The sequence below is a fragment of the Eriocheir sinensis genome, chromosome 12, assembly GCF_024679095.1.
Source record: "Eriocheir sinensis breed Jianghai 21 chromosome 12, ASM2467909v1, whole genome shotgun sequence".
Lineage (NCBI taxonomy): Eukaryota > Metazoa > Arthropoda > Malacostraca > Decapoda > Varunidae > Eriocheir > Eriocheir sinensis.
Genome location: NC_066520.1, coordinates 24377934 through 24404190, shown reverse-complemented (window position 1 = coordinate 24404190; position 26257 = coordinate 24377934). Strand labels below are relative to the sequence as shown.

Here is a 26257-nt window from a genome sequence, read left to right as displayed (position 1 = left end):
TCTCTCCTCAATAAATCCTCTCTCTCTCTCTCTCCTCAATAAATCCTCTCAATAAATCTCCTCTCTCTCCTCAATAAATCCTCTCCTCTCTCTCCTCAATAAATCCTCTCCTCAATAAATCCCCTCTCTCCTCAATAAATCCCCTCTCTCCTCAATAAATCCTCTCTCAATAAATCCTCTCTCTCTCTCTCTCTCTCTCTCTCTCTCTCTCTCTCTCTATATATATATATCCTCAATAAATCCCCTCTCTCCTCAATAAATCCTCTCTCTCTCTCTCTCTCTCTCTCTCTCTCTCTCTCTCTCTCTCTCTCTCTCTCTCTCTCTCTCTCTCTCTCTCTCTCAATAAATCCTCTCAATAAATCTCCTCTCTCTCCTCAATAAATCCTCTCTCCTCAATAAATCCTCTCTTCTCAATAAATCCCCTCTCTCCTCAATAAATCCCCTCTCTCCTCAATAAATCCCCTCTAGCGCCTCAATAATCTCTCTCTCTCTCTCTCTCTCTCTCTCTCTCTCTCTCTCTCTCTCTCTCTCTCTCTCTCTCTCTCTCTCTCTCCTCAATAAATCTCCTCTCTCTCCTCAATAAATCCTCTCTTCTCAATAAATCCCCTCCTCAATAAATCCTCTCTCTCAATAAATTCTCTCTCTCTCTCTCTCTCTCTCTCTCTCTCTCTCTCTCTCTCTCTCTCTCTCTCTCTCTCTCTCTCTTCAATAAATCCTCTCTCTTCTCAATAAATCCCCTCTCTCCTCAATAAATCCCCTCTCTCTCTCTCTCTCTCTCTCTCTCTCTCTCTCTCTCTCTCTCTCTCTCTCTCTCTGACACGGGTTCCGGACAAAAGTTCGTATAGAAAAACTTCATCTGGCAATAATTCGAAGGATAAAGTTCGTTTGCCATAAGTACGTAGAGTATAAAGTTCGTCATGTCAAAAGTTCGTAATGGGAAAAAATCGTAAAGGAAAAAAATCGTAAGCTTAAATGTTCGTCGTGCAAATGTTCGGTAGAAAGACGTTCGTACACGTAAAAGTTTGTATGGAAAACGTTCATATGCAAATGTTCGTACGCAACTGTTCGTACGCAAACATCCGTCAGAGATAAAGTTCGTATGGAATAGAAAAAAACTTTGTATGGCAATAATTCGTATGGTAAAGTTCGTTTGATTCTAGGACCAAAGTACGCATGGAAATAGTTTGTACAGAGAGAGAGAGAGAGAGAAATGTGTGTGTGTGTGTGTGCATTTTTTTAACATAACTGGGGGACCAAAAGGTCTCCCCGTGGTGAAAAACTGGTCCAGTAAGAAACTTTTTAAGGTACTGGGCGACAAGATCTTTAGTCTTGAAATAATTCCTGGAGGCAGTGGCTCATCTTGTCAGTGTGTATTATTTTGCGTTAATGAGGGCGGTGGCGGCAGAGTGCAAGGTTATGATGTTGGTTGTCGGTAGCGGAGGTGATGGTGGTTGTCAGCAGGGTCGGCTCTTAGCGACACCCCCATTTTTCATGGGTTTCGGACAAAAATTCGTATAGAAAAGCTTCGTGTCGCAAGTATCCATAGCAACTCAGGGCCGCTTTCACAGTCGTTTTGTTTGTTTTGATCGTTACCAATGATCGCCGCTTTAGAATTTCCACTCAAAACTGGCCGATGGGGAAGTGGCGGCTGCGGGGTTAGCCCAGCCCCGCACCCTACCACACACTCTCAACACCTTGCTTCCTCTGCAGCCGCCACTACCCCATAGGCCAGTTTCACATGGAAAACTATAGCGTCGATCGGCGCCGTAGGTAACGATCAAAACAAACAAAACGACTGTGAAAGCGGCCCTTATTGCCATACAAACATGCTCACAAACTTTTTCCGTCCGTACTACTTTACACACAAGAATTTTATCCCTGACGAACATTTGCGTACGGATAATTGCACATGATTTTTTTTTCTATACTAACTTTTGTCGTTACGAATATTTTACATACGTACTTTATACCATACGAATATCTGCATACGAACTTTAGCAAACGAACTTTTACTTAAGTATTTTTGTCAGATGAACTTAATCCCTGATGCAAATTTGCGTACAAACTTTTTGCTTACGAACAATTTCATACAAAACTTTTCCATACGAACTTTTGTCGTTACGAATAATTTACATACATACTTTATACCATACGAACTTCAGCGTACGTACTTTTTTCAGACGAACTTTATCCCTTACAAACATTTGCTTACAAACAATTGTGTATGAACTTTATGCATGCGAACTATTGTTGTGTTGAATTTAGACAGTGAAGAGAATTTATTATTTCCAAAAGCATGTTAATGTTTATACAGCCTATTAATCCCTCACTTGATCTGCAGATACTGCCAGAAGAAGAAGAGGAGGAGGAAGAGGATACAGAGGAATCAGTTGGTGAGTGTCAATAATAATTCTTTCCTGTTTCTCCTGCTCCTTTATCGTTATACTACCTCCTCTTAATTACATCTGTTCTCTGCCTAATCCTCCCTTCATTCTCTGATCCCCTTCCTCTTCCTCCTCTCCTTTCCACAGTTGTTTCTTCTCTCCGTCTGTTGGTTCCTCCCATGGAGGTATAATGGCTGCTGGAGTCCACATCACCGGAATCTCAGCTTCCATTAATTATGTGGAGCAATATATTAGCCACACTCTCAACCCCTCTCGCTTCCTCTGCAGCCGCCACCACCCCATAGGCCAGTTTCACATGGAAAACTATAGCATCGATCGGCGCCATTGGTAACGATCAAAACAAAGGATCCCTAAGTGCCGAAAGTCTGTCATAAGCAGCCTGAATTTACTAATTCACCCTAAAGTAACCTTACTCTGTCTTGAATGACCCTAAACTAATGTAATTCACTCTCATCTTACCTAAAACTACAGTTGAATTACCCTAAACTTGCCTTAAAATAATCCCCTAAACGTAATTCACTCCAAGGTAACCTGAATCTGACCTATCCTGACCTTACCTTAATATCCTAACCTTACCTTATCCTGACCTTACCCTTAAGTGAGGGTTTCAGGACGGTACAGAAATATATTTACAATAAATTCCCAAGTATTCAACAAGTGCCTCACTAAGCAAAGAGTAGTTGGCGTTTTTTTTCGCCGAATTTGCTTATCACTCTCTTGACTGAAATGGGGGGGATATCATAGTGGACATAGAGGAGGGCAAGTCCGTTCAGGCGCTCTTGGCCAACGGTACTCCTCAAATAGGTTTTAAGCCTTTTCAATGCTGAGAAAGACCTCTCGTTGGAGACTGGAAGCGTCAACAGAGTTTTCAAGAGAATGGCGAGAGTTGGGAACACGCTGGTGCTGGCGTGTGCCTGGGCTTCTTTGATAGTTTGGAAGACCAAAACAGATAATGCCCAGTGCCTTCACGAGTGTCAGGGATTCCATGTCGAGCTCGTAGAGCTTCTCCGCTTGAAGCACAGCCGCAACATCCGTTTCGGGGCCATTGAGGAGTTGAGCTGATCGAAGTGCGACAGGCACTGTGTCGTCGCCGAACCGACTCTTCAACTCAGCCAAGACGTGGTCCACGAATGGAATGTACACCGCCCGGCGGTAGCACTCCTCAGCATTCTCGCACGGAACATTTGATCGCTGGGTCTGTCGTCCACAGAGTCGTGGCACAGGGATGGTGTCATGCGATGACCCCACCTCTACCAAAAGCTCTTCCGCTTTCATGAACACATCGTGGAAATGATTCTCCACATCTGCTCTGAACTTGCCAAAAATGGTCTCGATGCCACGAATCGGGCATAGGCTGACACCAGGTCGCCATCTTTTCTCTGAAGAGTTCGGCTTGGCTTGAGAGTATGCGCCAATGTACACTCCACTACAACCAGTCCAACGAGAAAGCGGGGAACATGTATGGCGATGAGAAGGAGCCCAGCGGTGGCGTCAAGTTCTTCCTTGAGAAAACATCAATGACAGGCAGAAATTCAACAAAACCAGCACTGCGTCATGCCTCTCAATCCACCTGTTGGGGAACAGGGTACAAGCTCTTCGCGCTTGGCCGAGGTAAGCTTGACAACCTCTGTGAAGCGGAGACAGTGCATATTTGAAGAATGAACGAAGTTGCACACCTCGGTCAGTGTTTGAAGAGCGATCTTCACTTCCTTGACGTCACACGGCTTCGTCAGTACTAGATTCTGCCGGTGGTCAGAGCAGTGGATTGGCTTGGCCAGGGTGTACTTCTTCATGAGTACTGCGGCACACCCTTTGAATTTTCCCATCATGGCACTTGCTCCATCGAAACCAAGTCCCTGCACTTGGCCATGTCCAATCCGAGGTCTTCAACGGTGCGCAAAGGAGCCAGGCTAAACCTTTACCGGTGAGGCCTGGCGTGCACAAAGGCAAGGAAGTCTTCCCTTATTTCCTGATGATAGTGGCCTGCACTAAAATTCACTTTCTGCTTGCATGTGAGGAATGAGGTCACCCCATATCCGCCCCTGGGTTACGGGTATGTGGTACGTAACGTTGGGACCTGTTCGGGTAAGCCACGAGTGCGAATCTTTGCTTTCTATCCCCAGAGTAGTCCACTGTAAGTCAGATTATACTGCTCACTGTACCAGGAATTACCTTCTGAATAAAGCCTTGAACGTAATGACGACGCACTCTGCTCGTTTGAAAAGCTGTTATGAATGTTTGGGACAGGTTACTATGGTGGCTAGGTCATTACATACTCAAATCAGGACTAGGTTTTGGGAGACAGGTCAGGTCATTTTGTTGTAGACTTGTGATACTGGGCTGGACTGCACTGGGTACACCATCGCATGCTGAAGTTGTTGCGCACAATTTATAATGATATTTTTTAGGAGAGATGGGCTTTTTTTCATTATTGGTTCTTTTTTTTCTTGAACTGTTTACTGTAAAAAAAAAGTATGTTAATGTTTACACATTTAATTGACACCGAACTTGATTTGCAGACACTACCAAACGAAGAAGAGGAGGAGGAGGAGGAGGAAGAAGACGAGGAACACAGGAGGAACCCATTGGTGAGTGTTAATTTATTTTTTTCTAAAATGGTTAACGAGCAATCAAGGAATTTTTATAATAAGGAGGGAAAGTGTGATGTTTTTTGTAGTTTTGTTAAGTTGTCGAGGGGGAGAAGGCCCCCATTAGATAGCTTACATTATAGCTGGTCTGTTTCATTAGGGGGGCCATGGGCTTAGCTCCCCTATTAGGGGTTGAATGGGCAAAAGGCCCCCAGGGTAGCTCTGAGAGTATTGTTGGGCTGGTTTAGTACTGGGGGACCATGGCTGCAGGGGGGGTAATTCTCTCTCTCTCTCTCTCTCTCTCTCTCCATTATCTATCTGGGTCGCTTCCATTAAATTCTTTATTATCTTTTCTCCCTCTCAGAAACAGCTTTCTCCCTCTCTGTTCCGTCCTTCTTGGCTCGGGGGCCTCTTAAACAAGGCGTCACAGTGCAGGGAGGCGTTAACATGAGCCCAATCAGAGTGGGATGGACGCAGGAGAGGTTTGAATTCAATCTGGGTTTTGATGACACAATATTAACTATACCCTGGGATTGGTATTATAAGACACTTTTGCTTCTCATGTCAACTATGTTCTGTATTTCTGAAGGTCAAAGAGGGGGGCAATCGGGTTCTAATGAGTGTTTCTTCATGTTCATGGTACAGAGGAAGGGTCAAACTACCACCTGGTCATAAAACTATACTCCTGGAAATGTCAAAGACTCCTAGGAAAGCCTTGCCAAATATGTGTTTCTTTATTTTATTTATTTTATTTTATATTTTTTACAATTCAATATTCTGATATCCAGCTATGTCGCCCCCAACCCAGGGCCTTGGTTACCTCCACCCCCCCCCCTTATACGTTTGCCACTGGTACAAAAAGGTCTCCTTTTTCCAGTGATCATTCCCTTCCTAGTGCAGCAGCCAGCGTTGGTGGATATGCTATCCCAACCTGTCAAGGCGTGTATCTCAACAATTAATGAAGGGATTTGCTTCTCTTTCTCACAAAGTTATATTTCAACTTGAAACACGCAATCTATAGACAGTTATATGTAAAAATGATAGTACCTTTACATTTATTAAACCTCTGCGGCAGTAGTTATCGGCGACACGAGAGCTTTGTGAGTGGTGACATTGGCACAGTGGACAGCATACCCTTGCTGGCACTCCTCATGATGTCATCAGTGTTATGTGAATGCCAAATTCAAGGCAGTTAACAACATATAGTTGATAGCAAGGAGCTCTGTCAATCCCACTTTGTTGGTGAGGCACAAAACTGTGAAGTAAACGCTTGGTGCATCCGCCCCTGAGGTCTGGCAGCGAACAAAGGGAACCCACGCCACCGTCTTCCACTTGTACAAACAGGGTGCACCAGGGCACCGATCACAAGCCAAACTTGTGATTACTTTTTGCTTGTGAATCAAAACACTCGTAAAGTCAGGCACTCGTAAACCCATGCAGGTTCGGCAGACTGCTCCCGAGAGTGTCATCTGGCCCTCGCTCTGAAAAGGTTCCCCTCCCCTGACAAAAGCTGTACTTTTCCAAGCAAGATCTGTTGTGAATAGTATTGTAAAACTCTGTGCTGTAATATTAACCATGGCAATGCGACTATGTACTCCGCTCCTCTAAGACGTCTTAACCCATCTACTGCGATTGGCATGGATTTGGTTTTCACTGTTAGCCTGGTAACATATACTTCCAGGTCTTTCTCTGCCTCTGTGGTGGATAGTGGAGTGTTTCCCATGTGGTATTGGTGTGCTGGATATTCCCTCCCAAGTGCAGGACTTTACGTTTTTCTTCATTGAATTGTAGCAGCCACTTTTTGTTCCATTCCTGTAGCTTGGTGATGTCTTCTTATAGGAATTTCTGCACTCAAGGGGTTAACTCATGAATGAACTGACTAACTAACTAGCTGACTAACAGGGACCCTGGCTTCCATAAACTTCATATTAACCCAAGACTCTCAGCTCACTATTCTCAGGTGCATTCGCTTCCCACATCTTTATTTCCCAGTGCCACCAAGGAGATCAATCGAGCTCTAATGGGTGTGTTTTTTAGGTTCATGGTACAGAAGAAAGTTCAGATTACCAGCAGGGTCATGAAACTACCCCTGGGAAAGCTTTGTTAAATGTGTGTTTCTCTTCATGGTACAGAGGGAGGGTTTAACCACCACCAGAGTCATTAAACTACCCCTAGGAATGAAAGCCTTGTCAAATGTGTGATTCTCTTCATGGTACAGAGGGAGGCCTAAAACTTTTACAAAAGCCATATCAAATCTGTGTGTTTAGGTTCATGGGTTCCAGGGTCACAAAACTACCCTGGAAATGCCAAAGACTCCACTGAAAGCCTTGTCAAGTGTGTGTGCGTGTGTGGTAATGTTTAATGATATGAACCTGCCCCTTCCCCATACCCCAGGTGAAGCAGGCAGTCTCCGACGGGTGTTCCTGGTGCCTTGCGTTTGGTGATGAATTAATATTCCAAGGGCACTGTAGTCTAGGAAGTCCTGTTGAGTCACTCTATTCCCCGGGAAACTAATTACCACAGGAGATTTTGTGGCCTCCTTGTAGTCAGTGGGCGTAAAGACAACTCCCTCGTTCATTGTTTTCCCCTCTGTGTGGCCAAAGGTACAGTCTTAGGCCATGTAGCATTAAGCCCTGGAAAAGAATGATGTGCTCCCTGACGCAGCTTTCCTTAGGGCTCAGGATCTTGACAGCAGGGCCGTGGCACCCTCAGAGGTTAACTGGCATGGTGGCGGCACGTGCCATCTTGGTAATGGCACAGATAATTCTCCTCTGTACCACGAGAGAGCAAGATGGATGCTGGAATACAATAGCAGATTATAATACCAAATAGAATATGTAGCAGGTAGAGTTACATAGCAAATTATAATACCAGGTAGAGTTAGATAGCAGATGAAGAAGATATGACCTAAATTATAGTGTACAAGTCTACTTTTTGAGCCTGAAAAAATCCCTCCATAACTATGGGTCCACTTCTATGGCTAGGATAAAATGTCAGCCTCAACCACAAGTATTTCCAGCTAAAACTTGTGTGCGCTGAACTTACTTGACCTATTATAGCACAGACTAATATATACGAATAATAATAACTGATAGAATGAATACTAATACTAATAAAAGTTCCGAGTCCTCAGTGTGTCTTACTATGCTATACGGCAGTATCAGGGCACTATGGTATGGAGCTGTTGCCACTAATGTCTTTGCCTGGGTATTCTGAATCCTGGGAAGCTGGTTCTGACTGCAGATTTTGTGACCTCCATCAGGCATATAGGTGACTCCCTCATTAGTTATTGTATGCTGCACTTATGACCCTGGTGGTAGAGAGACACCCTCCTTCTGTACCATAAACCTAAGAAACACACGTTTGACGAGGCTTTCATGAAGGTTTGCAGCATTTCCAGAGGTAGTTTGATGACCCTGCTGGTAGTGTGACCCTGCTTCTGTACCATGAACCTAAAAAACACACTTTTGAGAAGACTTTTGTGGGAGTTCTCACCATTTCCAGGGGTAGTTTTATGACACTGGTGGTAGAGAGACCCTTGTTCTGTACCATGAACCTGAGAAACACTCATTTGAGAAGACTTTTGTTGGAGTTCTCGGTATTTCCAGGGGTAGTTTGATGACACCAGTGGTAGTTTTATTGATGTAGTGGTCAGTTCTGGTCCCTGTACAGGTTCTGCAATAAAAGTCCTGTGCCTTATTCCTTCAGAGCCATTGGTAGTGTCACCTTGAGAGGTTTAACCCGGTGGTAGCAGCGGGGATCATGTTTCTTAATGGTCCCTCCAAGCGAGAAAAATGAGAAAAAATCACCCCTCACACAAACCATTTCATAATATATATCAAAGCATTTGTGATCAGATTATGTATCATCTGTTTTGGGGGGTTTAAATCATGGCACAAATTTGGCCCGTCACTGCTACACGGTAAAGCCACAAATTTGGCCCGTCGCTGCTACACAATAAGCCACAAATTTGGCCCGTCACTGCTACACAATAAGCCACAAATTTGGCCCGTCACTGCTACACGATAAGCAGTGGTTAGCACACTCGGCTCACAACTGAGAGAGCCCGGGTTCGATTCCCGGGTGGAGTGGAAAAAATTAGGTGGCTTTTCTGATACCCTACGCCCCTGTCCCCTGCCCACTAAACAAAACTTTCCAAACTACGTGTTAGCCCTGTGTACCCAAGCTCAGTGAAGGAGAGAGGTGCCAGTGACTCAGGATCACAAGTGCACTGATGAGCCTTGACAAGATAATGCATTGCTCATATGCTGTGAATACATTGTTGACGTAAGCGTACTATACTAATTGATAATTCTTGAGCGTAAGGGTGCTTGTTCGTATGCAAGATGTCATTCTGGTGCTAACTAACTCAGCTCAGTCACTGACATTTGGTCCTCAATGCATTACAGAGATTATTGACAATTGTTATGAGACTGTGGTGTGGATGCAATTATTTTGTCAGCCATTCCACTCAGGACATTGATCGCTATTCTGAGACGCTTCCGACTAAATGCCAAAAAAGAGGAAAATGTGTTCTCAGGAGTTTTTAGAGTTATGGGTACAGAAGCCTTGTCAGACTCCCACCAGGGTCAAAACACTAGCCATGGAAAGGCCCACAACTCCTACCAAAGCCATGTTAAGTGTGTGTGTGTGTGTGTGTGTGTGTGTGTGTGTGCTTGGGTGCAGAAACCCTTGATAACATGTAGGGATGTATCGCTATGGGTGGTATCGGCACATTTTAAGAGTACTAATGTACTTTCCTTTTTCTTCCCTTCTATGGTGGAACAATGAGTAGTGTTTTTTTTTTATTAACATTTGATATTGCCTTTTAGCTGCTGGAATTATTGTATAAAAAAATTAATGCAGAAGTATAGGTATCAGTCAAATATTGGGGTATCGGTATCGGTAAAAATTTTGGTATTGGTACATCCTTAATAACATGGACCATTCTCAGGCAGTTTAAATGCTGGGGCTGACCTCATCCTTATTTAATTGAGTCAATGATAACTCTAGGTGGTGCTATAGAACCATAATTACCGGTAAAAGTATACAGAATTATAATATCTGCCAAAATTAATACGTAAAGCACATACTGCACCATAGCTATACGATATATGAGGATGATAGGTATCTATTTAATAATGATTGTATGCACCCCTGCTGTGATTACACTGTTAAAAATCTGCTGCAAGGCTTTGAGGCCTGTCACTAGTGGAGCCTGTGACCACATGTTGTCTGCAGACCCATTCATACGTTAGAGACAGACACACCAGTCGGCTGTGCTATTTGACGATGACTGAGGCCTTCACCGTCAAGGATAATGATGACTTTGTGGCGGTCTTGTGGGGTCTGCATTGCCACCAACTTGGGCATGTCTTTGGCCAGTATAGTAAGACAGTTTTGCTTCTTACATCAGCTATTTCTAAGGGCTAAAGAGGGGATCAGTTGGGTTGCAATGAGTGTTTTGTGGGGTTCATGCAACTGAAGAAGGGTTAGGCCAGCACCAGGGTTATAAAACTACCCCTGGAAATGCCCACAATTCCTAGGAAGGCCTTGCCAGATGTGTGTTTCATCAGGGTCATGGTACAGAGGAAGGGTCACACTACCACCAGGGCCACAAAACTACCCCTGGAAATGCCCACTCCTAGGAAATCCTTGACAAATGTGTGTTTCTATAGGTTCATGGTACAGAGGAAAGGTCACACTACCACCAAGGCCACAAAACTGCTCCTGGAAATGTTCAAAACTCCTACGAAAACCTTGGCAAATCTGTGTTTTTAGGTTCATGATACAGAGGAAGGATCAAACTACCATCGAGGTCACAAATCTACCCCTGGAAATAAAGAAAAAAACCATGAAAGGACAGAATTAGGATCAAACGACTTCAGTATAATCATTTCAAATAGTCTGTTTGGGTGTTGGACTCCCTCCCTCTCCTATGTTATCTATAGGTAATACATGAGAGGGAAAAATAAGTGTTGGGACTGTGCAAAGTATTACGAGTTAAACCCGAGAAGTTTTGGGTCCCTCCAAAGGTCGGTTTAGGGGCCGTTTTACAGGGCCAACCCGAGAAGTCTTGGGTCCCTACAGAGTTATTCATCCCAAACTCTGTAGGGACCAGAAACTTCTCGGGTTAAAGGCTCCTCCATCAAAGCGAGAAAAATGAGAAAAAATCATCACTCACGTAAACCATTTCATAATATATATCAACGCATTTGTGATCAGTTTATGCCCGGTATCATAAGACACTTTTGCTTCCCACATCAGCTATTTCAAAAGGCCAAGAGGGGTCAGTCGGGTTCTAATGAGTGTTTCTTGAGGTTCACGGTGCGGAAGAATGGTTAAACTACCACCAGGGTCATAAAACTACTCCTGGATATACCCACAACTCCGAGGAAAGCCTTGTCAAATATATGTCTTATAATGCGACCTTATGTATCATCTATTTTAGGGGGTTTATGTCATGGCAAAAATTTGGCCCGTCGCTGCTACACGGTAAAGCCATAAAATTGGCCTGTCGCTGCTACCAGGTTAATTGTCTTGTGACGCTCTGACCTCACGGCACGGCTAGTCTAGTCTCGCATTGGCTGGGCTCCTGCGTGAGGACTAAGCCTGTATTGCACCCAGCAGCACATACATGGCAAGGCTTTCGGAGGAGTCTGGGGCATTTCCAGGGGTAGTTTAATGACCCTTCTGGTAATGTGACTTCTGTACCATGATCAGAAGAAATGCACATTTGAGAAGGCTTTCGGATGAGTTTTGCGCATTTCCAGAGGTAGTTTAATGACCCTGGTGGTAGTGTGACCCTTCTTCTGTACCATGAACCTGAAAAACACATATTTGAGAAGGCTTTCGGATGAGTTTTGCGCATTTCCAGGGGTAGTTTAATGACCCTGGTGGTAGTGTGACCATTCTTCTGAACCTTGAACTTACCAAAACATTCAATAAGACCTAACTGACCTCATTTTTGGCCTTTGGAAATATCTGATGTGAGGGAGTGAGGCATCTAAGTATACCTACCTTAGTAACCTTTCTATAGCAGCTCTTAGGATGAAGATTCTGTACGTCAGTAAGGGAGGAAAATACATTCGTTGAAGGAGATTTTATACCTTAGGGAAGTGTCTGAAGGAGTGAGCTACTTAACCCATTGCGGAGGTTAGCTTGAAGAGGTGGAGGACTTCCTCTCTCCTGTTGAGTGCCTCATGGTGTGCCTGGTAATTAAGATTATCTAAATGTTCTTATTTATCATATAGTATTTTGTTCATCCTCTCTCTCTCTCTCTCTCTCTCTCTCTCTCCTCAATAAATCCTCTCAATAAATCTCCTCTCTCTCCTCAATAAATCCTCTCTTCTCAATAAATCCCCTCTCCTCAATTAATCCTCTCTCTCCTCAATAAATTCTCTCTCTCTCTCTCTCTCTCTCCTCAATAAATCTCCTCTCTCAATAAATCCTCTCTTCTCAATAAATCCCCTCTCCTCAATAAATCCTCTCCTCAATAAATCCCCTCTCCTCAATAAATCCTCTCTCCTCAATAAATTCTCTCTCTCTCTCTCTCTCTCTCTCTCTCTCTCTCTCTCTCTCTCTCTCTCTCCTCAATAAATCTTCTCAATAAATCCCCTCTCTCTCTCCTCAATAAATCCCCTCTCTCTCTCCTCAATAAATCCCCTCTCTCTCTCCTCAATAAATCCCCTCTCTCTCTCCTCAATAAATCCCCTCTCTCTCTCCTCAATAAATCCTCTCTCTCTCCTCAATAAATCCTCTCTCTCTCTCCTCAATTAATACTCTCTCTCTCTCTCTCTCTCTCCTCAATAAATCCTCTCTCTCTCTCTCCTCAATAAATCCTCTCTCTCTCTCTCCTCAATAAATCCTCTGTCTCTCCTCAACAAATCCTCTCTCTCTCTCTCCTCAATAAATCCTCTCTCTCTCTCTCTCTCTCTCTCTCTCTCTCTCTCTCTCTCTCTCTCTCTCTCTCTCTCTCTCTCTCTATATATATATATATATATATATATATATATATATATATATATATATATGCAAACTTATTGCATGATATACTTATTGCATAGTATTGCAATATATATATATATATATATATATATATATATATATATATATATATATATATATATATATATATTGCAAACTTATTGCATGATATACTTATTGCATAGTATTGCAATATATATATATATATATATATATATATATATATATATATATATATATATATATATATATATATAACTTATTGCATGATATACTTATTGCATAGTATATATATATATATATATATATATATATATATATATATATATATATATATATATATATATATATATATATATATATATATATATATATATATATATATATATATATATATATATATATATATATATATATATATATATATATATATATATATATATATATATATATATATATATATATATATATATATATATATATATATATAAACTTATTGCATGATATACTTATTGCATAGTATTGCAATATATATATATATATATATATATATATATATATATATATATATATATATATATATATATATATCTATATATATATATATATATATATATATATATATATATATATATATATATATATATATATATATATATATATATATATATATATATATATATATATATATATATATATATATATATATATATATGCAAACTTATTGCATGATATACTTATTGCATAGTATTGCAATATATATATATATATATATATATATATATATATATATATATATATATATATATATATATATATATATATATATATATATATATATATATATATATATATATATATATATATATATATATATATAACTTATTGCATGATATACTTATTGCATAGTATTGCAATATATATATATATATATATATATATATATATATATATATATATATATATATATATATATATATATATATATATATACATATATAGCTAACTTATTGCATGATATACTTATTGCATAGTATTGCAACATATATGCAAAAAGTGAGCCATATAATTTTTCTAAAATAAATACAAAATTATTTTTTTGTCAATCATTTATTAAATAAATAGAGCACATTTCCTTCACTAAGAGGCTGATTATGCAGGAACTTGACATCTTGGTGTTCTTTCTTCTTCCAGAGTGTGTGGTGTGCTGCAGGCAGACCGAGATGTCCGTTCAATTCTGCCGAGGGAATGAAGTCATGTTAGTCAACTCTGGTGATTTGTACTTTTCTCTGCAAGGGACTGTTCTGTAAGCCAGTCACGGAAGATGTGAACTGTATCTGTACTATGAAGTCTTATAAATAAAGTTAAAGGCCAAACCTATGACTTTATCTTGCCCCAAACCCATTTAACTAATCCCCAGACACTTTTTTAGGTATAATTGACAGGTACATTTTTCAGGCTACTTTTCAAGATGTTTTTGAGCCGTAAGCTGATATATCTAGTTGCTTTGATCTTTTTTAAAAGCTAATTCTATATATATTAAAGGGAGGAACTAATTTTCATACAGAAAAAAAAAATTATAATATAAAAAGAATTATATATGAATTGGAAACAAGATATAAGAGAAGACAACGAAGGGAACTTACAAGAGGAGAGATTGTATACATAAAGAGCTCAAAAGTCATTGAAAAAGCAATGGAAATTAAGAGACAATAATAACATATGAAATAAAAGACGTGGAAACAAATAGTCTAAAAAAATGAGAACTCAAAGACGAAGGAAGACGAGACCTTAGATATACAACCAAGAAGAAAATAAGACAGACATGAGATTATTACTATAACATATATACCTTAGACAAAGAGAAAGTAGATAAAATAAAAGATAACATATCACAGACTAACATTTGAGGTGCACGGCAGAGAAGTGAGGTGACATTAGGAATGGCGACCCTTGTGTAAAGTGTACGAAGGGTCTCTTTCCCCTTGCAATTAGTATTTTAACATAGCAATTTAACTCTAATTTGCACTGGGAAAGACAGACTACCCCTCCAAGGATGAACGAGGGACGAATCAAAATGGAAGCTCAACTTTTATGGGGCAGACGGAGGGTCACTTTCCCTTGTAACGTACATCATGACGAGCAATATAACAATAATTATGTTCTAGTTAGCAAGGGGGGAAAGGAAGAACAAGATATAGTTACTTGCAAGGGAAAATAAACCTTGCATAGGATGAGCGGAGGGCTGGAAGTCTCGTAATCTGTTCTCAGTGTGTGAACGTACTCTAGTATACGTAAGAATAGGTCATCGTGCCTTAGGATTTCTCTGCCGTAAGCCTCGTTTATACGTTAAGAGATGAGGAGGAAGGGAAACAAGCAAATAATGGAACTATATATACGATACAGTGAAAAGGATTTACCGAGAAGGATGTACGTATGAGAGGAGGAAAGTGAGGAGGAGAAGAGAGAGATTAAGGTAAGGAATTAAAACAGATGATGAGGATATATATATAAATAAAACTAAATAAAGAAGGAATGATTAGAACTGAGAGAGAGAGAGAGAGAAAGGTACATCACAGAGGAGGAAAGTCTGGAATTTGAGGAAGACAAGGAGGAAGGAACGCCAGCCATGGAGTCTACTAGCGTCAAGGAGCTGATTCAAGGTACGTCTCAAACCTTCCTTCCTAAGATCTATGAAGCAGACCCTTCCGCCCCTCATGTCAGCTACTTGCAAAGGTCAATAAGGAGATCAATCAAGTTCTCATGAGTCTTGTTTTAAGATTCACGGTAAGGAGAAAGTTAAAACTACCACCTGGGTCATCAAACTGCCCCTGGAAATTCTCACAACTCCTACAAAAGCCTGTCAAATGTGTGCGCTTGGAACGATATTTTTTAAGAATGTGACTGTCAGATGCCAAAAAGGAGATCAATCGGGTTCTAATTGAGTAGTTTTGAAGGTTCATGGTACATAGGAAGGGTTAATCTATCACGAGGGTCATAAAACTACCCCTGGAAATGCCCAAAACTCCTACGGAAGCCTTAAATACAAGTCTCTCGGGATGGCTTTTTCAAGAATGTGAGCCTCGGACATTTCCGCTCCTCACATCAGCTACTTCCAAAGGCCGTAAAGGAGATTAATTGGGTTCTTTTGACTTGTTTTATAGGTTCATGGTAAAGAGGAAAGGTCTTGCTACAACCAGGGTCATAAAACTACCCCTGGAAATGCCCGCAACTCCTATGAAAGCCATGTTAGTTGACCTCACTCAGGGGACAAAATGTTTTTGAATACGACACTAATACAACCAATACAACGTTTGAGGTTCTTGGTACAGTAGAAGGGTTAAACAACCAACACCAGGGTCATCAAACTACTACTACCCCTGGAAATGCCCACAACTCCTATGATGAAGGCCCTGTAAAAGGTGTGCGCTTGGGCAGGTGACATTATTTTTCAGTCCTCGCGGTTTCTGACGTAATATTGTAGTTTGCAAAAAATGATCAGATTTGACAAAAAATTACCAAATTGAGTGGATGGAGAGGGAGGAGACATTAGCCACACCAAGCTAAGCACAACCTATGCAGCACTCAGAACGAAGAAGGCCTACCACACACACACACCACGTGACGTAGAGAGATCGAGTTTGCGGCAGATTGAAGAAGAAGGATGGATAAACAAATGCTGGTATATTCAAAGCTGCCGGGTCAGGGAGAGCCGTGATACCGATAATAATGTTAAGTGAGCAATTTTCAGGAAGACGTCACATTACCGTACAGGGACAACCGATTGCATGGTACGTTCCCGCCTTTTAGGGATTAAGCTGGTAGTATTTTTAAACATAACCGCCTCAGTCCACCGCCTTGAAAATTCTCTCATGGTAGGAGTTACAGGGCTTTCAATAGACTGTTTTGTGACCGTGGTGATAGTTTAACATGGTCTAATCGCATCTTCAACTGGAAAATTACCCATGAAAACCTGGTTAATCTTCTCTACGGCCCTGCAAAAGTCATAATAGGAGCTGGAAAACCTCTCGTCATAGATCCTACAGTGGTTTCATGGACTGGTTTGTGACCCTGGTGATAGTTTTACACTCCCTCTGCACCATGAACGGTTAAGCCACCCATGAAAACCCGGTTAGCCTTCTCTGCGGCTTTGGGAAACAGTCATAACAGCTTTTCAAACAAGCAAACTGCGGTGTCATGAAGTTCAAGAATACAGGCTTTATTCAGGTCATTCCTGGTACAGTAAGCAGTATAATCTGACTTACAGTGGACTACACAGACTCTGGAGATAGAGAGTAAAGATCAGCACTCGTAGCTCACCCAAACAGGTCCCAATGTTAGGTACCACATACCTGTAACCGCATATACGTAACAGCACACTTCCCTTCAGTACCAGGAGGCTGGGTCCCCACACGGTACAATAATATCATGTTTAAAGAGAAAGATGCTTGGCGTGAGAACAGGGTAACTTTTGATATGAAAAGTGGCACTGTACGGAAACATCTGAACATGGACCGGGGCTTTCAGAAGGTGCACCCGAGGAGAAAGACTTAACTAGCAGATGCTTGGCGTGAGAACAGGCTAACTTTTGATAAGAACTATAGAGTGCTGGACATCAGGAAGTGAATCAAGGTACTTTGGACTCATGGAAGTACCCTCTTGGTGACTGAATGGAGTGGCGAGTGTGTGTAGGGTATGTCCAGGGGTAGTTATAAGACACTGGTGGTAGTTTGACCCTTCCTCTGTACCATGAACATAAAGACACACACATTTGCCGAAGCTTTTGTAGGAGTTTTGGGTATTTCCAGTAGTTTTATGGCCCTGGTGGTAGTGTGACCCTTCTTTTCTACCGTGAACCTAAAGAAACACACATTTGGCAAAGCTTTTGTAGGAGTTTTGGGTATTTCCAGGGGTAGTTTTAAGACACAGGTGGTAGTGTGACCCTTCCTCTGTACCATGAACCTAAAGAAACACACATTTGACAAGGCTTTCAAGGGAGTATGGGGCATTTTCAGGGGGTAGTTTTATGACCCTAGTGGTAATGTGACTCTTCCTCTGTACCATGAACCTAAAGAAACACACATTTGACAAGGCTTTCAAGGGAGTTTGGGGCATTTTCAGGGGGTAGTTTTATGACCCTAGTGGTAATGTGACTCTTCCTCTGTACCATGAACCTAAAGAAACACACATTTGACAAGGCCTTCAAGGGAGTTTTGGGTATTTCCAGGGGTAGTCTTATGCTCCTGGTGGTAGTGTGACCCTTCCTCTGTACTATGAACCTAAAGAAACACATTTGAGAAGGCTTTCAAGGGAGTTTAGGGCATTTCCAGGGGTAGATTTATGACCCTGGTGGTAGTGTGACCATTCCCCTGTACCGTGAACCTGGAGAAACACATATTTGCCAAGGCTTTCATAGGAGTTGTGGGCAGCCCAGTTTGAATCCGACCTGTGGCTACATCTGCTCAGTTTCCTAGGCACCAGTCATCATTGTACCATACGCTACCAACCACAGAACACAGCCAACCAGCGCAATACCACCTCACACTGCTACCACTGCTCTCTCTGCCTGACTAGCCCAGCTGCCTTACGCTGACAACACCAGAATATAGAAAATTGCACAAGAAATGCCTCCCACAACTCCCTCAAAAGCCATGTCAAATGTGTGTTTCTTAGGTTCATGGTACAGAGGAAGGGTCACACTACCACCAGGGTTACAAAACTACCCCTGGAAATGCCCACAACTCCTATGAGAGCCTGGTCAAATGTGTGTTTCTTAGGTTCACAGTACAGAGGAAGGGTCACACTACCACCAGGGCCACAAAACTACCCCTGGAAATGCCCACAGCTCCCTCAAAAGCCATGTCAAATGTGTGTTTCTTAGGTTCACCGTACAGAGGAAGGGTCACACTACCACCAGGGCCACAAAACTACCCCTGGAAATGCCCACAGCTCCCTCAAAAGCCATGTCAAATGAGTGTTTCTTAGGTTCACAGTACAGAGGAAGGGTCACACTACCACCAGGGTCACAAAACTACCCCTGGAAACGCCCACAGCTCCCTCAAAAGCCATGTCAAATGTGTTTCTTAATGTCATGGTACAAAGGAAAGGTCACACTACCACCAGGGTCACAAAACTACCCATGGAAATAACCACAGCTCCCTCAAAAGCAATGTTGAATGTGTGTTTCTTAGGGTCATGGTACAGAGGAAGGGTCACACTACCACCAGGCTCAAAAACTACTGGAAATGCCCACAACTCCAAGGAAAGCCTTGTCAAATGTGTTTCTCAGGGTTATGGTACAGAGGAAGGGTCACACTACCACCAGGGTCATGAAACTACCCCTGGAAATGCCCACAACTCCAAGGAAAGCCTTGTCAAATATATATACTCTCTTCCTTCCTTCCTTGCTTCCCATGCATCTCCTTCCTCCTTCCTTCCTTCCTTCTTTCTCTCCCTCTTTCCTTCCTTCCTTCCTTCCCTCACATCTCTTTCTTCCTTCGATCCTTACCTCCCTCCCTCCCTTCCTTCCTTCCTTCCTTCTTTCCTCTCCCTCTTTCCTTCATTCCTTCCTTCCCTCACATCTCTTTCTTCCTTCGATCCTTACCTCCCTCCCTCCCTTCCTTCCTTCCTTCCTTCTTTCCTCTCCCTCTCTTTCCTTCATTCCTTCCTTCCCTCACATCTCTTTCTTCCTTCCATCCTTACCTCCTTCCCTCCCTTCCTTCCTTCCTTCTTTCCTCCCCCTCTCTTTCCTTCCTTCCTTCCTTCCCTCACATCTCTTTCTTCCTTCGATCCTTACCTCGCTCCTCCCTCCTTCATTCCTTCCTTCTTTCCTCTCCCTCTTTCCTTCCTTCCTTCCTTCCCTCACATCTCTTTCTTCCTTCGATCCTTACCTCTCTCCTTTCCTTCCCTCCCTCCCTCCCTTCCTTCCTTCCTTCTTTCCTCTCCCTCTTTTTCCTTCATTCCTTCCTTCCTTCCCTCACATCTCTTTCTTCCTTCCATCCTTACCTCCTTCCCTCCCTTCCTTCTTTCCTCTCCCTCTCTTTCCTTCATTCCTTCCTTCCCTCACATCTCTTTCTTCCTTCGATCCTTACCTCCCACCTTTCCTTCCTTCCTTTCCTCCCTCCCTCCCTCCCTCCCTTCCTTCCTTCTTCCCTCTCCCTCTTTTTCCTTCCTTCCTTCCCTCCCTTCCTTCCTTCCTTCTTTCCTCTCCCTCTCTTTCCTTCCTTCCTTCCTTCCCTCCCTCCCTTCCTTCCTTTCTTCTTTCCTCTCCCTCTTTTTCCTTCCTTCCTTCCTATTTTTCTCCTTCCTTCCCTTCCTTCCTTCCTTCTTTCCTCTCCCTCTCTTTCCTTCATTACTTCCCTAACTCCCATCTATTTCTTTCTTCGATCCTTACCTCCCTCCCTCCCTTCCTTCCTTCCTTCTTTCCTCTCTCTCTCTTTCCTTCATTCCTTCCTTCCCTCACATCTCTTTCTTCCTTCGATCCTTACCTCCCTCCCTCTCTTCCTTCCTTCCTTCCTTCTTTCCTCTCCTCTCTTTCCTTCATTCCTTCCTTCCCCACATCTCTTTCTTCCTTCGATCCTTACCTCCTCCTCCTTCCTTCCTTCCTTCCTTCTTTCCTCCCTCTCTTTCCTTCATTCCTTCCTTCCTCACATCTCTTTCTTCCTTCCATCCTTACCTCCTTCCTCCTTCCTTCCTTCCTTCTTTCCTCCCCTCTCTTTCCTTCAGTCCTTCCTTCCCTCACATCTCTTTCTTCCTTCGATCCTTACCTCCCTTTCCTTCCTCCTCCTCCCTTCCTTCCTTCCTTCTTTCCTCTCCTTCTTTTTCCTTCATTCCTTCCTTCCTTCCCTCACATCTCTTTCTTCCTTCCATCCTTACCTCCTTCCCTCCCTTCCTTCTTTCCTCCCCCTCTCTTTCCTTCATTCCTTCCTTCCCTCACATCTCTTTCTTCCTTAGATCCTTACCTCACTCCATACCTTCCCTCCCTCCTCCTTCCTTCTTCCCTCTCCCTCTTTTCCTTCCTTCCTTCCTTCTTTCCTTCCTCTCTTTCCTTCCTTCCTTCCTTCCTCCTCCTCCCCTCTCCTTCCTTCCTTTTTTCTTTCCTCTCCTCTCTTTTTCCTTCCTTCCTTCCTATTTTCTCCTTCCTCCTTCCTTCCTTCCTTCTTTCCTCTCCCTCTTTCCTTCATTCCTTCCTTCCCTCACATCTCTTTCTTCCTTCGATCCTTACCTCCCTCCCTCCCTTCCTTCCTTCCTTCTTTCCTCTCCCTCTCTTTCCTTCATTCCTTCCTTCCCTTACATCTCTTTCTTCCTTCGATCCTTCCCTCCCTCCCTTCCTTCCTTCTTTCCTCTCCCTCTCTTTCCTTCATTCCTTCCTTCCCTCACATCTCTTTCTTCCTTCGATCCTTACCTCCCTCCCTCCCTTCCTTCCTTCCTTCCTTCCTTCCTTCTTTCCTCTCCCTCTTTTTCCTTCATTCCTTCCTTCCCTCACATCTCTTTCTTCCTTCGATCCTTACCTCCCTCCATACCTTCCTTCCTTCCTTCCTTCTTTCCTCTCCCTCTCTTTCCTTCATTCCTTCCTTCCCTCACATCTCTTTCTTCCTTCCATCCTTACCTCCTTCCCTCCCTTCCTTCCTTCCTTCTTTCCTCCCCCTCTCTTTCCTTCATTCCTTCCTTCCCTCACATCTCTTTCTTCCTTCGATCCTTACCTCCCTCCCTCCCTTCCTTCCTTCCTTCTTTTTCCTTCATTCCTTCCTTCCTTCCCTCACATCTCTTTCTTCCTTCCATCCTTACCTCCTTCCCTCCCTTCCTTCCTTCCTTCTTTCCTCCCCCTCTCTTTCCTTCATTCCTTCCTTCCCTCACATCTCTTTCTTCCTTCGATCCTTACCTCCCTCCTTTCCTTCCTTCCTTTCCTCCCTCCCTCCCTCCCTTCCTTCCTTCTTCCCTCTCCCTCTTTTTCCTTCCATCCTTCCTTCCCTCCTCTCTTTCCTTCCTTCCTTCCTTCCTCCTCCTCCTCCCTCCTTCCTTCCTTTCTTCTTTCCTCTCCCTCTTTTCCTTCCTTCCTTCCTATTTTCTCCTTCCCTCCTTCCTTCCTTCCTTCTTTCCTCTCCTCTCTTTCCTTCATTCCTTCCTTCCCTCCATCTCTTTCTTCCTTCGATCCTTACCTCCTCCCTCCTTCCTTCCTTCCTTCCTTCTTTCCTCTCCCTCTCTTTCCTTCATTCCTTCCTTCCCTCATCTCTTTCTTCCTTCGATCCTTACCTCTCTCCTTTCCTTACCTCCAACCCTCCCTTCCTTCCTTCCTTCTTTCCTCTCCCTCTCTTTCCTTCATTCCTTCCTTCCCTCATCTCTTTCTTCCTTCCTTCCTTACCTCCCTCCCTCCTTCCTTCCTTCCTTCCTTCTTCCTCTCCCTCTCTTTCCTTCATTCCTTCCTTCCCTCATCTCTTTCTTCCTTCGATCCTTACCTCCCTCCTTTCCTTACCTCCTCCCTCCTTCCTTCCTTCCTTCCTTTCCTCTCCCTCTTTCCTTCCTTCCTTCCTTCCCTCACATCTCTTTCTTCCTTCGATCCTTACCTCCTCCTCCTTCCTTCCTTCCTTCTTTCCTCTCTCTCTTTCCTTCATTCCTTCCTTCCCTCACATCTCTTTCTTCCTTCGATCCTTACCTCCTCCTCCTTCCTTCCTTCCTCTCCCTCTCTTTCCTTCATTCCTTCCTTCCCTCACATCTCTTTCTTCCTTCCATCCTTACCACCTACCCTCCCAACAAACCTACCTACATTCATACCCCTCTCTATCCTTCATTCCATCCATCCCTCACATCTCTTTCTTCCTTCGATCCTTACCTCTCTCCTATCCTTCCCTCCTCCTCCTTCCTTCCTTCTTTCCTCTCTCTCTCTCTTTCCTTCATTCCTTCCTTCCATCACATCTCTATCTGCCTTCGATCCTTACCTCCTCCTTCCTTCCTTCCTTCCTTCCTTCCTCCTTCCTTCTTTCCTATCCCTCTTTTTCCTTCCGTCCTTCCTATCTTTGTCCTTCTCTCCCTTCCTTCCTTCCTTCCATCTTTCCTCTCCCTCTCTTTCCTTCATTCCTTCCTATCTTTCACCTTCCCTCCCTTCCTTCCTTCTTTCCTCTCCCTCTTTTTCCTTCATTCCTTCCTATCTTTCTCCTTCCCTTCCTTCCTTCCTTCCTTCTTTCCTCTCCCTCTCTTTCCTTCCTTCCTTCCCTCACATCTCTTTCTTCCTTCAATCCTTACCTCCCTCCTTTCCTTCCTTCCTTCTTTCCTCTCCCTCTTTTTCCTTCATTCCTTCCTATCTTTCTCCTTCCCTCCCTTCCTTCCTTCCTTCTTTCCTCTCCCTCTCTTTCCTTCATTCCTTCCCTCACATTTCTTTCTTCCTTCGATCCTTACCTCCCTCCTTTCCTTTCCTTCCTTCCTTCCCTCCCTCCTCCCTTCCTTCTTTCCTCTCCCTCTTTTTCCTTCCTTCCCTCACATCTCTTTCTTCCTTCCATCCTTACCTCCTTCCTTCCCTTCTTCCCCTCTCTCACCCCTCTTTCCTCCTTCCTTCATTCCCTACTTCTCTTCCCTTTGTCTTCCTTCCATCCTTACCTCCTCCTTTCCTTCCTTCCTTCCTCCCCTACTTCTCTTCCTTCTTTTCCTCCCTCCCTTCTCTCTCTCTCTCTCTCTCTCTCTCTCTCTCTCTCTCTCTCTCTCTCTCTCTCTCTCTCTCTCTCTCTCTCTCCTTCCTTCCTTCCTTTGTAAAGAAAATGAAGATAAGAAAAAGAGGAAACAAAGAAAAATATTGATAAATGGAACAAAGAAATAAAAACAACACTCACCAAGAAATTCCTGTGTCCTCCTCCTCCTCCTCTTCCTCTTCCTCTTCCTCTTTCATCTATAATATAAGTAAGGAATTAGTATTTGTGTCAACCTGAAGATGCATTTTACATATAATAATAAATTCCTTTAAACTTTCAACCCTTCCTTCCTTCCTTCCACACAGTCACTACCACCAGAGGGTCAACACAGGGGGCAGGGTCAGAGCCTTGCCGAGACACAGGGTCAAATATTTACAAACTCTCCTATCTTTACCAACATAATAATCATTTTCCTGGCATTGCTTCCCAAGGCCGCCACAGAGAATAGTCACAAGGTATCCATGTAACTGTTCAAGGTGCAGAAACATTTTAAAACTACCTCCAGGATGACTGTATCTTCTTCAACATATTGGGCTCCCATTACCACTGTTTACACAGACAAAGTTAACCAGGTTTTCATGGGTGGAAGGAAAGTTTGGTTTAGTGACATCCGTGGTCATATGCCGGAGAGAGACAGGAGGGGAAGGAATTATAGGAGAAGGGAACATCTGTGGTCATATGCCGGAGAGAGACAGGAGGGGAAGGAATTATAGGAGAAGGGAACATCTGTGGTCATATGCCGGAGAGAGACAGGAGGGGAAGGAATTATAGGAGAAGGGAACATCTGTGGTCATATGCCGGAGAGAGACAGAAGGGGAAGGAATTATAGAAGGGAACATCTGTGGTCATATGCCGGAGAGAGACAGGAGGGGAAGGAATTATAGGAGAAGGGAACATCTGTGGTCATATGCCGGAGAGAGACAGAAGGGGAAGGAATTATAGGAGAAGGGAACATCTGTGGTCATATGCCGGAGAGAGACAGGAGGGGAAGGAATTATAGGAAGAAGGAACATCTGTGGTCATATGCCGGAGAGAGACAGAAGGGAAGGAATTATAGGAGAAGGGAACATCTGTGGTCATATGCCGGAGAGAGACAGGAGGGAAGGAATTATAGGAAGGGAACATCTGTGGTCATATGCCGGAGAGAGACAGAAGGGAAGGAATTATAGGAGAAGGAACATCTGTGGTCATATGCTGGAGAGAGACAGGAGGGAAGGAATTATAGGAAGAAGGGAACATCTGTGGTCATATGCTGGAGAGAGACAGGAGGGGAAGGAATTATAGGAGAAGGAACATCTGTGGTCATATGCCGAGAGAGACAGAAGGAAGGAATTATAGAAGGGAACATCTGTGATCATATGCCGGAGAGAGACAGGAGGGAAGGAATTATAGGAGAAGGGAACATCTGTGGTCATATGCCGGAGAGAGACAGAAGGGAAGGAATTATAGGAAGGAACATCTGTGGTCATATGCCGGAGAGACAGGAGGGAAGGAATTATAGGAGAAGGAACATCTGTGGTCATATGCTGGAGAGAGACAGAGGGAAGGAATTATAGGAAGGGAACATCTGTGGTCATATGCGGAGAGAGACAGAAGGGAAGGAATTATAGGAGAAGGGAACATCTGTGGTCATATGCGGAGAGAGACAGAAGGGAAGGAATTATAGGAGAAAGGGAACATCTGTGGTCATATGCCGGAGAGAGACAGAAGGGAAGGAATTATAGGAGAAGGGAACATCTGTGGTCATATGCCGGAGAGAGACAGAAGGGGAAGGAATTATAGGAGAAGGGAACATCTGTGGTCATATGCCGGAGAGAGACAGAAGGGGAAGGAATTATAGGAGAAGGGAACATCTGTGGTCATATTCCGGAGAGAGACAGAAGGTTAAGGAATTATAGGATAAGGGAAAATCTGTGGTCATATGCGGAGAGAGACAGGAGGGAAGGAATTATAGGAGAAGGAACATCTGTGGTCATATTGTAGTGCCGGGACGTAGTATTAAGTATGGGTAAGTAATGTTAAGTTAATGTAAGTAACATTTAAGTTAATGTAAGAATTATTAGTAACATTGAATTATTATTGCGTGATGCTCACACCCCCGAGACAGACGGACAGACAGACAGACAGACATACATGTTGACGCCTGCAGAAAGTAGGTGATCGGTTCCATACGAGATAATGGGCATAATTTTAATACAAGATAGTAGCTTCTAGTTAGAATTTTTCACCTTGCTATTCAGGGGAACCATTATACCAATATCATGCGACGAGTAAAGTCCCGTAGACGGTTGTTGCAAGGTTGAACAAATCAGGGTTCGAATTAAATCTGGGGAGGGATGTGAACCGCGGGCAGCGGCTGCGTAGGGAGCCCCACCCAGCAAACACCAACAGACACGCCTTGGCTCTTCCCCCGGACAGGTGCGTCGCTCTGAGGTGAAGTAATTCCTGTTCATATTATAGATATATTTTATCATTATTGTATTTGTGCGGTGCAAACACTAACAGACACGCCTTGGCTCTTCCCCCGGACAGGGAAGTGAGTGGAGATAAAGGGTCTGTCACGTGCGTGTCTCGGGTGTGTTCGGTATGATACACGTAT

General features: G+C 43.2%; 3 long non-coding RNA genes across 6 annotated transcripts in view; 1 reads left to right on the top strand and 2 right to left on the bottom strand.

Moving 5' to 3' along the window:
* The first annotated feature begins 1197 nt into the window (after nucleotides 1–1197).
* LOC126997724 (uncharacterized) lies at nucleotides 1198–14355 on the top strand. Its single transcript, XR_007752359.1, has 3 exons — nucleotides 1198–2393; nucleotides 4925–4993; nucleotides 14174–14355. It is a non-coding gene; the product is annotated as an uncharacterized LOC126997724 (long non-coding RNA).
* LOC126997723 (uncharacterized) overlaps nucleotides 14071–26257 on the bottom strand; it is a 21672-nt gene continuing 9485 nt past the window's right edge. For all 4 annotated transcript variants that reach the window (XR_007752355.1, XR_007752356.1, XR_007752357.1 and 1 more), the window contains 2 exons: nucleotides 23800–23855; nucleotides 14071–14216 (listed from right to left, as the gene is read on the bottom strand). This is a non-coding gene — a long non-coding RNA (uncharacterized LOC126997723). The remainder of the gene's footprint in view (nucleotides 14217–23799; nucleotides 23856–26257) is intronic.
* Nucleotides 21240–21849, bottom strand: LOC126997725 (uncharacterized). The gene is made up of 3 exons (XR_007752360.1): nucleotides 21767–21849; nucleotides 21502–21681; nucleotides 21240–21395 (listed from the first exon to the last, which is right to left on the bottom strand). It is a non-coding gene; the product is annotated as an uncharacterized LOC126997725 (long non-coding RNA).